Genomic DNA, 11,273 nt, shown 5'->3' on the forward strand with positions numbered 1-11,273 from the left:
ATTTGCCATGCTGCCTTGTAATGTGCTAAGTTCTGAAGTGACTGACATTGAGTTAGATCTAACTATTGAACAGCTTATGGTTTCTTGAGGGTTCTCCTCCACCTTTTTTGTATATTTAATGAATCCTGTCACATTAATAGAGAAATTTTCCCTTTATTTGTTTTCCAGATTGAATGAGCAGAGCTGAAAAGCACATAATGGCTGTGTCTCACCTCTACCACTATATTTTCTTAAGCATCTTGGGTTCCAACACTAAGCTGCTTTATGCTGTGAATCTAATTAGTTTTTTTAAACAAGCAAATAAAGCTGATATTGAACCTTGATGTTAGCTGTACTGAAGTGGGACCAGACGTTCAAGGATCATGGCACTATCTATAAATCACCACTGGCTCCCATGTACCAACAGCACACAGATTCCCCTCCAGTCATATTAAAATGTGATTTTGCATTTAAATGCCATTCTGTTAGTCTCCTTTAATTTCTATAATCACATAAAATTGTGTTCCTGCATTCTTAGGACTTTCAGTTCATAGAGTCTACTTTTTTCCTCCTTCAAAGATTTTTTTAAATGCATTTTATTATATATATATTTAAAATATACCTTTATCAAAAGGCAGATTTTCACATATTGAAAATGTAAGACTAGATATCATTTTAGAAAGCAATTATGTTTAATTGTATCTATTTACATGATTTTTGGAGAGATGTTAAAATAACTCTGCAACAGGCTTAGGTTTTACTTCATTTTATGACCAGGGTATAGATATGGCTTCAAATTCTAATTCTGCTACTTTTTAATTGTAGGACCTTGATAAAAGAACATTAGAAATCTGTATGACAGAATTGCTATAAAAATTAAATTATTGAAAGAAAATATTTTCAAAAGCATATCTGTTAAAAATTTTTTAGTGAAAATATATAAATGACTCTTATTAGAATTCAACAATAAAAAAGCAGGCAATCCAATTTTAAAAATGGGTGAAAGGTCTTAACAGATACCTTGGCAAAGAAAATATACAGATGTCAAATAAGCCTAAGAAAAGATGTATCACATCTGTCAGCTTCAATGTGATCAAGTCCTACAGAAGACAGGGCCCATCCTGGACAACAGTTCACCTCCAGAGCTAGGTCAAGCCCATCCTAGAGAAGCTGACCCAGGACCAAGATGTGGATATTAAGCACTTTGCCCAGGAGGCTTGGACTGTTCTCTGTCTTGCCTGATGCTGGGAGATAAGCCAGTGCCGGCCTCTGGTGTCCACCCTCACCCTACCAATTCCCACCTCTGAGAGACAGTGTGGGGAGGATTTGGCTGTCACTCCCTGTGCATGGTCTGACCCCAGGCCCCTCCCCCAGCACAGTTCTTCCTCTCCCTTCCCAGCCTTGGAATCCAACTTCTCATCATCCACTTCCCATGGGGCTCACAAGGTGGGACAGGGCAGAGACCCTGGGAGGAAGGGAATGCTCCTGCCAGAACTGAGGGAGAGATGCGAGCATCCCAGGGAATTTTATCAGGTAAATGAAAATTAAAAGAACCATTCTATACCACTACACATCTATAAGGGGTTTCCCAGGTGACGTTCGTGGTAAAGACCCTGCCTGCCAATGCAGGAGACATGAGAGACATGGGTTCGATCCCTTGGTTGGAAAGATCCCCTGGAGGAGGACATGGCAACCCACTTCAGTATTCTTGCCTGGAGAATTCCATGCGCAGAGGAGCCTGGCAGGCTAAAGTCCATAGGGTCGCACAGAGTTGGACACACCTGAAGCAACTTAACACATACACACATCTAGAATGACCACAACTCAAAATACTGACATCACCGAATGCTGGTAAGAACAGTAAGCAACAGTATCTCTCATCCACTGCTACAGGGAATGCAAAGTGAGTGGTATAGCTCTTTCTTCACAAGAGAGTCTGGTGGTTTCTTACAAAACTATATCTACTTTTGCTGTATGTCCCAGCAGTTGTGCTAATTGATATTTACCTAAAAGGGCTGAAAACTTATGTTCAAGCAAACAAATATATGTATATATGTAGAGAGAGAAAGAGAATGATGGAATATTATTCAACACACAAAAAAAATGAGTGATCAATGTTAAAAAAAAAAAGACGTGGATAAAACTTAAATGCATGTTACTAAGTGAAAGAAGGCAATCTGAAAAGGTTATATATATATATATATAAAAATATATATATATATATATATATATTATACTGTATGATTCCAACTCTATGACATTCTGGAAAAGGCAAAACAATGAAGACAGTAAAAAAAAAAGACTGTGGCTTTCAGGGTTAGTGGGGAGGGGTGGATAAAAAGGCAGGGCACAGAGGAGTCTTAGGCTAATAAAACTATTCTCTGCAATACCATAAAGATGGATGTCTGTCTTGATGTATTTTTCAAAACCCATAGAATGTACAACACCAAGAGTGAATGATAATGTAAACTATGGACCATGGAGGATAATGGCATGTCAATGTAGGTTCATCAGCAGAATGTACCACTTTCGTAAATGTTAATGAGGAGGATCTGCATGTGTGGGGAAAAGGAGTATGTGGAAAATTTCCCTACTTTCCAGTCAATGATGCTGTGAACCTCAAATTGCTCTAAAAATAAAGTCTATTACAAAAATTTAATGAGATATTTTAAAAAATTATTTCTTCACTTTCATTGAGGTATAAGAACCCCATGAATAGTAGGAAAAGGCAAAAAGATACAACACAGAAAGATGAACTCTCCAGGTCGTTAGGTGCCCAATATGCTACTGGAGAAGAGTGGAGAAATAACTCCAGAAAGAATGAAGAGACAGAGGCAAAGTGAAAACAATGCCCAGTTGTGGATGTGACTGGTGATGGAAGTAAAGTTCGATGCTTTAAAGAACAATATTGCATAGGAATCTTGAATGTTAGGTCCATGAATAACTTGGAAGTGGTCAAATAGGAGATGGCAAGTGTGAACATCGACATTTTAGGAATCAGTGAACTAAAACGAAGTGGAATGGGTGAATTTAATTCAGATGACCATTATATCTACTATTATGGGAAGAATCCCTTAGAAGATATGAAGTAGCCCTCAGAGTCAACAAAAGGTCTGAAATGCAGTACTTGGGTACAATCTGAAAAATGACAGAATGACCTCTGTCCATTTCCAAGGCAAACCATTCACTATCACAGTAACCCAAGTCTGTGCCTCAACCAGTAATGCAGGTTGAACCATTCTATGAAGACCTACAAGACCTTCTAGAACTAACACCAAAAAAAGATGTCCTTTTTATCATAGGAGTCTGGAATGCAAAAGTAGGAAGTCCAGAAATATTGAAGTAACAGGCACGTTTGGTCTTGGAGTACAAGATAAAGTAGGACAAGGGTTAACAGAGTTTTATCAAAATAATGCACTAATCATAGCAAACATCAACTTCCATCAACACAAGTGACGATGCTATACATGGACATCACTAGATGGTCAATACCAAAATTAGATTGATTATATTCTTTGCAGTTTAAGGTGGAGAAGCTCTATACAATCAGCAAAAACAAGACCAGGAGCTGACTGTGGCTCAGATCATGAACTCCTTATTGCCAAATTCAGACATAAATTGAGGAAAGAAGGGAAAACCACTACACCATTCACATATGACCTAAATCATATCCCTTTCAGTGGAAGTGACAAATAGATTCAAGGGATTAGATCTGATGGATGGAGTACCTAAAGAAATATGGACAGAGGTTTGTGACATTGTACAGAAGGCAGTGATCAACCATCCCAGAGAAAAACAAATGCAAAAAAGCAAAATTTTTATCTGAGGAGGTCTTACAAATAGCTGAGAAAAGAAGAGAAGCTAAAGGCAAAGGAAAAAGGAAAGATATGACCATGTGAATGCAGAGTTTCAAAGAATAGCACAGAGAGATAAGAAAGCCTTCTTTAGTGATCAGTGCAAAGAAATAGAGGAAAACAATCAAGTGGGAAGGACTAGAGATCTCTTCAAGAATATTAAGAAGCAGAGACATTACTTTTTACACAAAGGTCTGTCTAGTCAAGGCTATGGTTTTCCCAGTGGTCATGTATGGATGTGAGAGTTGGACTATAAAGAAAGCTGAGTGCCAAAGAATCGATGCTTTTGAACTGTGGTGTTGGAGAAGACTCTTGAAAGTCCCTTGGACTGTGAGGAGATCCAACCAGTCCATCCTAAATGAGATCAGTCCTGGGTGTTCATTGGTAGGACTGATGTTGAAGCTGAAACTCCAATACTTTGGCCACCTGATACAAAGAGCTGACTCATTTGAAAAGACCCTGAAGCTGGAAAAGATTGAGAGCAGGAGGAGAAGGGGACGACAGAGGATGAGATGGTTGGATGGCATCACCGACTCAATGGACACGAGTTTGGGTGGACTTTGGGAGTTGGTGATGGATAGGGAGGCCTGGCATGCTGTGGTCCATGGGGTCACAAAGAGTCGGACACGACTGAGCAACTGAACTGAACTGAACTCTAGGGAACATTTCATGCAAAAATGGGCACAATAAAGGACAGAAACGGTATGGACATAACAGAAGCAGAAGAGATGGCAAGAATACATAGAAGAACTCTACGTAAGAGACTTTAATGACCCAGATATCCATGGTGGTGTCATCACTCACCTAGAGCCAGACATCCTAGAGTCCAAAGACAAGTGGGCTTTAGGAAGCATCACTAGGAACAAAGCTAGTGGAGGTGATGGAATTCCAGTTGAGCTATTTCAAATCCTAAAAGATGATGCTATGAAAGTGCTACACTCAATATGCCAGCAAATTTGGAAAACTCAGCAGTGGCTGCAGGACTGGAAAAGGTCATTTTTCATTCCAATCCCAAAGAAAGGGAATGCCAAAGAATGTTCAAACTACCACACACTTGTACTCATCTCACACTCTAGCAAAGTAATGCTCAAAATTCTCCAAGCAAGGCTTCAGCAGTACTGAACTAAGAACTTCCAGATGTTCAAGCTGGATTTAGGAAAGGTAGAGGAACTAGAGATCAAATTACCAACATCTGTTGGATCATTGGAAAAGCAAGAGCGTTTCAGAAAAACATCTATTTCTGCTTTATTGACTATGCCAAAGTCTTTGACTTTGTGGATCACAACAAAACATGGAAATTTCTTAGAGAGATGGGAATACCAGACCACTTTACCTGCCTCCTAAGAAATTCATATGCAGTTAAAGAAGCAACAGTTAGAACCGGACATGGAACAATGGACTGGTTCCAAATTGGGAAAGGAATACATCAAGGCTGTGTAGTGTCACCCTACTTACTTAACTTCTATGCAGACTATATTATGCAAAATGCCAGACTGGACGAAGCACAAGCTGGAATCATGATTGCCAGGAGAAATATCAATAACCTCAGATATGCAGATAACACCACCCTGATGGCAGAAAGTGAAGAACTAAAGAGCCTCTTGATGAAAGTGAAAGAGGAGAGTGATAAAGTTTGCTTAAAACTCAACATCCAAAAAATGAAGATCATGGCATCTGCTCCCATCACGTCGTGGCAAATAATTGGGGAAACAATGCAAAAAGTGACAGATTTTATTTTATTGGACTCCAAATCCACTGCAGATGTTGACTGCAGCCATGAGATTAAAAGATGTTTGCTCCTTGGAAGAAAAGCTGTGACCAACCCAGAAATTTAAAAAGCAGAGACATTAGTTTGCCAACAAAGGTTCATCTAGTCAAAGCTATGTTTTTTCCAGTAGTCATGAATGGATGTGAGAGTTGGACTATAAAGAAAGCTGAGCACTGAAAAATTGATGCTTTTGAACTGTGGTGTTGGAGAAGACTCTTGTGAGTCCCTTGGATTACAAGGAGATCCAACCAGTCCATCCTAAAGGAAATCAGTCCTGAATACTCATTGGAAGGACTGATGTTGAAGCTGAAACTCCAATACTTTGGCTGCCTGATGTGAAGAACTGACTCACTGGAAAATCCCTGATGCTGGGAAAGTTGGAAGGCAGGAGCAGAAGGGGATGAGATGGTTGGATGGCATCACCAATTCGGTGGACATGAGTTTGAGCTAACTCTGGGAGCTGGTGATGGACAGGGAAGCCTGGCATGCTGTAGTCCATGGTGTCGCAAAGAGTTGAACGCAACTAAGGGACTGAACTGAACTGAACTGAATGGACAAATAACACTGCGAGATATTTGGAGTGTATAATGTGATTTGGTACATGCATTGTGAAAGGATTGCTTCCTTTCACAGGAGTTGATTAAATGGATACATTCATCGTGGTAGTAAGTGTCAACCACAGCATGGAACCATGGTACTCAACTGGCTAAGGTATCCTCCTGTAATTTCCTCCACAGGAAACTGAGCAGGATGGAAGTGCCTAGAAGTTAATACCACCCAGGCATCAGCCCTCTGTCATTGAGAAAAGGGAAACCAAAGGTATATTTACTTACTGCAAGGGACACCTCTGAGGAGCATGCCATAAGATCTACTAGAAGTAGGCAATGAGAATGAGCCCCAGTTGCCCATAAGTGTACCTGCTCATTAACATACTCTACATTGCTTTCCTTTTCTTCCCTGTCTAACTTTCCCACTCTCCTCCTGGTGCTTTAGGAATGATTTATCAAATCAGTGACTTGCACTTAATCTATATCTCAGCATCTTATTTTTGTGGGAATCCCTCCAAGTCAATGTAATAAATGCTTAATCAAACAGTGAGTTACTTAGACAATACCTTATAGGAAGTCAGAAAAGATTCTTTTAGCAATCTGGCCGAAAACCAGTACCACAAAGTTAATTTTTAGGTAGCACTATGGTAAGCACTTTAATGAATGATCTCATTTTAAAAATCATCACAACAAGCTTTCTGGTGCTGGCATACTATTTATTCCAATTTTAGAAGCAAGAATGCAAAGTGCAATGAGACATTAGTTAAATTAGCAATATTGCACAACTTCTGAAACTCAGCTTATTTTACAATAAGGGTAAAATATTACACGTATCCTACATGTTTCCCTAGGACAGCTTCTACTGCCATCCTCTATAATTAATACCGTGCAGACTAACCAATCTATCAGTCAGATATACGTGATCTCAGGAGGAATCAGAATCAAGAGTGCCCCTTCCTGTATCACCTATACTGCCAATGTGAATCCATTCCATATATGATTCACCATGACAATGCAGTAAAGGCTTCTAATAGAACCTCATTTTGATTCCTCACAACTCTAAGTAAGTCAGGATCATCTTTAACAAGTTATGGCCTCCCTTTATATATTAAAACATGACTAAATCAATAGCTAGAGTGCCAGCATACACATGTAAGAAAATTCAAACTAAATAACCAACATAGTTGAGGCTGTCTTTCACTCAGTGAATGTTTTGATACAGGACACAAATATAACCAGAAGAGGGGACAGGCTGTGTTGCTTGCTTTCTATTTCATTCTATTATTGTAAACATTAGATTCAAAAAATGATGAACTAGTAAAAAAAATCACTTATTTATAGTGAGAATAAAATATACATAGCAAATTACTTTTATTATATCTATATTTTAGGGCTTACAAGGTAGTTCAAATAGTAAAGAATCTACCTGCAATGCAGGAGACCTGGGTTTGATCCATGGGTTGGGAAGATCCCCTGGAGGAGGAAATGGAAACCCATTCCAGTGTCCTCACCTGGAGAATTCCATGGACTGAGGAGCTTGGCAGGCTACAGTCCGTGAGGTCACAAAGAGTCGGACATGACTAAACAACTAACACACACACATATTTATATTTTAGAGTACCAAATATTTCAGCATTCATTGTGTTTATTATTATCAAAACATCAGATGATATGCTTTCTTTTAAAGAAAGCTTTCTGAACAGAGATCAGAACAAAACCAGTTTTAACAAAATTATGATGCTAGCTATTTCTATTTATTTCTTATCATGGGATGTGGGGCTTATCAGACCCCCAAGACATTCTAGACGAAGAGATTACACAATTGAAGTTCAAAAAGATAAAGAAAAAAAATTCTTCTGGAAAGTACAGAATAAAAAGACTGGTGATTTTTTAGATAGAAAAGTGAAGGCATAGAGAAGTTATATGACCTCCTCAAGGTCACAAAGAGAGTTAGTGACAGAGCCAGGAGCAGTGGCCAAATATTTTGGATTCATTGTCCAATGCTCATTCCACCATACTTTACTCTCTCCATGGTGCGCAATTTGCTTCTTAGCTCAAGTCATTCAGATGTGCTTACTGGCAAAGTAGACTGTTCAAGGAAGTGAGAGACTCTTTCCCTTTCAAAGTCCCCCCTGCATCAGGACCAGCAGGGGGGCTGCCTTCCTTGTCACCCTGCCACAACCTGCCCACAGAGATGTTCCACCAGGTGGGGCTCTGAGTGCCCACTGAGCATGTTAATTCTTAACTTACACAGTTTTTTGGTATAGAACATCTGTGGATTCCAAGAGTGAGCAGATGGTCCTGAGCTGTGCCAGACTCAGCACCTCTCTCTTCCAAACTACATTCTTCTCTTAGCATCCTCAAAACCATGGCAGGAGGGACCCCATGCTTCTGCGAAGCAAGAGGGCAGAACTGTAGGCAAGCTATGATTGAAAGGAAAATATCTTACCTAGATCCTCTCCTTTCTGGTATTAATTTACACTAAGTTTGTGCCATCTTCAATTTCCTGAAGTCACCAAGCTGTGGGAGCATATGGCCAATGGAAAAAAGACTCATTTCATTGGAGAAGTCACTTTTCCCCATAGATATTCTTTTAATTATGTTCTCAAGATATGCCTGTTGGAAACTTCTAGGACCATGTACTAAAGAAAGATTGCTAGCAGCGTACCTTCAAAATATGCTTATAATTATTTCATGCTACTAAATCTTAGTTTGGGTAAAATAAAATCCCAATCCAATATTTGTTAACAAAGTAAGAATGTTTATCTTACTTCTGAAAAAATCAGTAAGAACTTTGAGAAATAAACAGTGTCCAACATGTGTGCATGAGGGGGGTGTTTATAAATAATTTTATTCTTCATTTAAAAGGCTGTTATTCCCTTTCAATTTGAAGTAAAAATGAAGCACTAAATTAAATATTCATATTTTATCACTTAGATCAGAACTAAAATGCAAGACTCATTGTCTGATAGCAAAGAAAAATAATGAGAAAATTTTAGGAATATTTACTTGAAATGTTAAAATCAAAATAGAAGAGCTAGGGAATCATGGTTTTCTGTTACTGGACCAAGTTAACCATCTAGCCTTTCTTCATCCCATCCATTCAGTGTTTATTCAACATTCACTACAACCAGGCTGAACTTGAGAAACTCAGTTTTCTGCCTGTGAGTCTTTCTGTCCTGTGTTGTCTCATCTTTTTACTCATAAAGAACACTACTCTCATAGCAACACTTTACTTCCAGTCCAAGGGTGTTGGGTTTTCCTCAAACCTGCCAATTCTCCAAGATCCCAGCTGGGGATCCAACAATTTAACTCAGTTTGACACTCTCTATCTGGAGATAGTCAGAGACTCCACAGTTTAGAGGCTCATTCCCCCCAAGACTGCCTCTCCTCTCCTTCAATCTGCCCCACATCAGATGCCAACTGCAAGCCCATGTAGTCCCCTTTGCTTCCTACCAACTGGCTACAGACCAGAGGCTCCAATGACTGTCTCCCTGGGTTTGATTAGCTTTCCAGAACAGTTCACAGAACTCACTAATACAGTTTACTTACATTTACCAGTGTTGACATGAATTTCTAGGCCCAGTATGGAACTGCTCCAGTCCTGGGTGCCACGTCAGAAAACTGAAACTTACAGCATTTTCATATCCTTGCAAAAGCTCCCTTTGACCAGAAACACAGGATGTCCAGGCAGCCATTCCCCAAATACCAAGTCAATTGTGGGTATCCTCACCCCAAACACAGTTGACTATGTGGACCTAGCCAATGAGATATTTTCTATTTGTCTCCTATTTTTTCTTTATGCTATAAAAGTGTCCTCTCTTCTCCCTCATTTTGCAGTTCTCTGAAAGGATATGGTATGCTTCATAGTTCAGTTCAGTCACTCAGTCCTGTCCGACTCTTGGTGACCCCATGAACTGCAGCACGCCAGGCCTCCCTGTCCATCACCAACTCCCAGAGTTCACCCAAACCAATGTCCATCGAGTCAGTGATGCCATCCAACCATCTCATCCTCTGTCGTCCCCTTCTCCTCCCTCCTTCAATCTTTTCCAGCTTCAGGGTCTTTTCAAATGAGTCAGCTCTTCACATCAGGTGGCCAAAGTACTGGAGTTTCAGCTTCAGCATCAGTTCTTCCAATGAACACCCATGACTGATCTCCTTTAGGATGGACTGGTTGGATCTCCTTGCAGTGCAAGCGACTCTCAATAATCTTCTTTAACACCACAGTTCAAAAGCATCAATTCTTTGGCACTCAGCTTTCTTTATAGTCCAACTTTCACATCCATACATGACTACTGGAAAAACCATAGCCTTAACTAGATGAAACTTTGTTGGCAAAATAATGTCTCTGCTTTTTAATATGCTGTCTAGGTTGGTCATAACTTTTCTTCACTTCATATGGTGTTAAAGTTAATATCACCTAAATTGTTTTATTTAATCATTTGTTAACTTTAGTTCATTATAAAAGGGTGTGATAAAGTATATAGATGAATATCCAGATAGAATGGATGAGTGAGGCAAGGTTGATGGGAAGGAGCAGGACTTTTCATGACCTCCCCCAGAACCTCTTAAGAATTCGCCAACCCAGAAGCTCTCTGAACTCAGTTGTTTCTAGGTTTTTGTGGAGGCTTCATTACATGGGCATGATTATTATTTTTTTTAATTTTTGCAGTCAACTTTATGATATGTTTATTTCTAATTTCTTTGCCCTTATGAGGAGGCATGAACTGTAGTTTGTGCATATATAGTGTTTTAAGAACACAATGATATGACTTTGTTTTAAAACTTACAGTCTAACACATTACTACTATATTCAGTTCAGTTCAGTTCAGTCACTCAGTCATGTCCAACTCTTTGGACCCCATGAATCGCAGCACTCCAGGCCTCCCTGTCCATCACCAACTCCCGGAGTTCACTCAGACTCACATCCATTGAGTCAGTGATGCCATCCAGCCATCTCATCCTCTGTCGTCCCCTTCTCTTCCTGTCCCCAATCCCTCCCAGCATCAGAGTCTTTTCCAATGAGTCAACTCTTCGCACGAGGTGGCCAAAGTATTGGAGTTTCTGCTTCAGCATCATTCCCTCCAAAGAAATCCCAGGGCTGATCTCCTTCAGAATGGACTG

This window comes from Bos mutus, chromosome 18 (genome assembly GCF_027580195.1).
Source record: "Bos mutus isolate GX-2022 chromosome 18, NWIPB_WYAK_1.1, whole genome shotgun sequence".
Lineage (NCBI taxonomy): Eukaryota > Metazoa > Chordata > Mammalia > Artiodactyla > Bovidae > Bos > Bos mutus.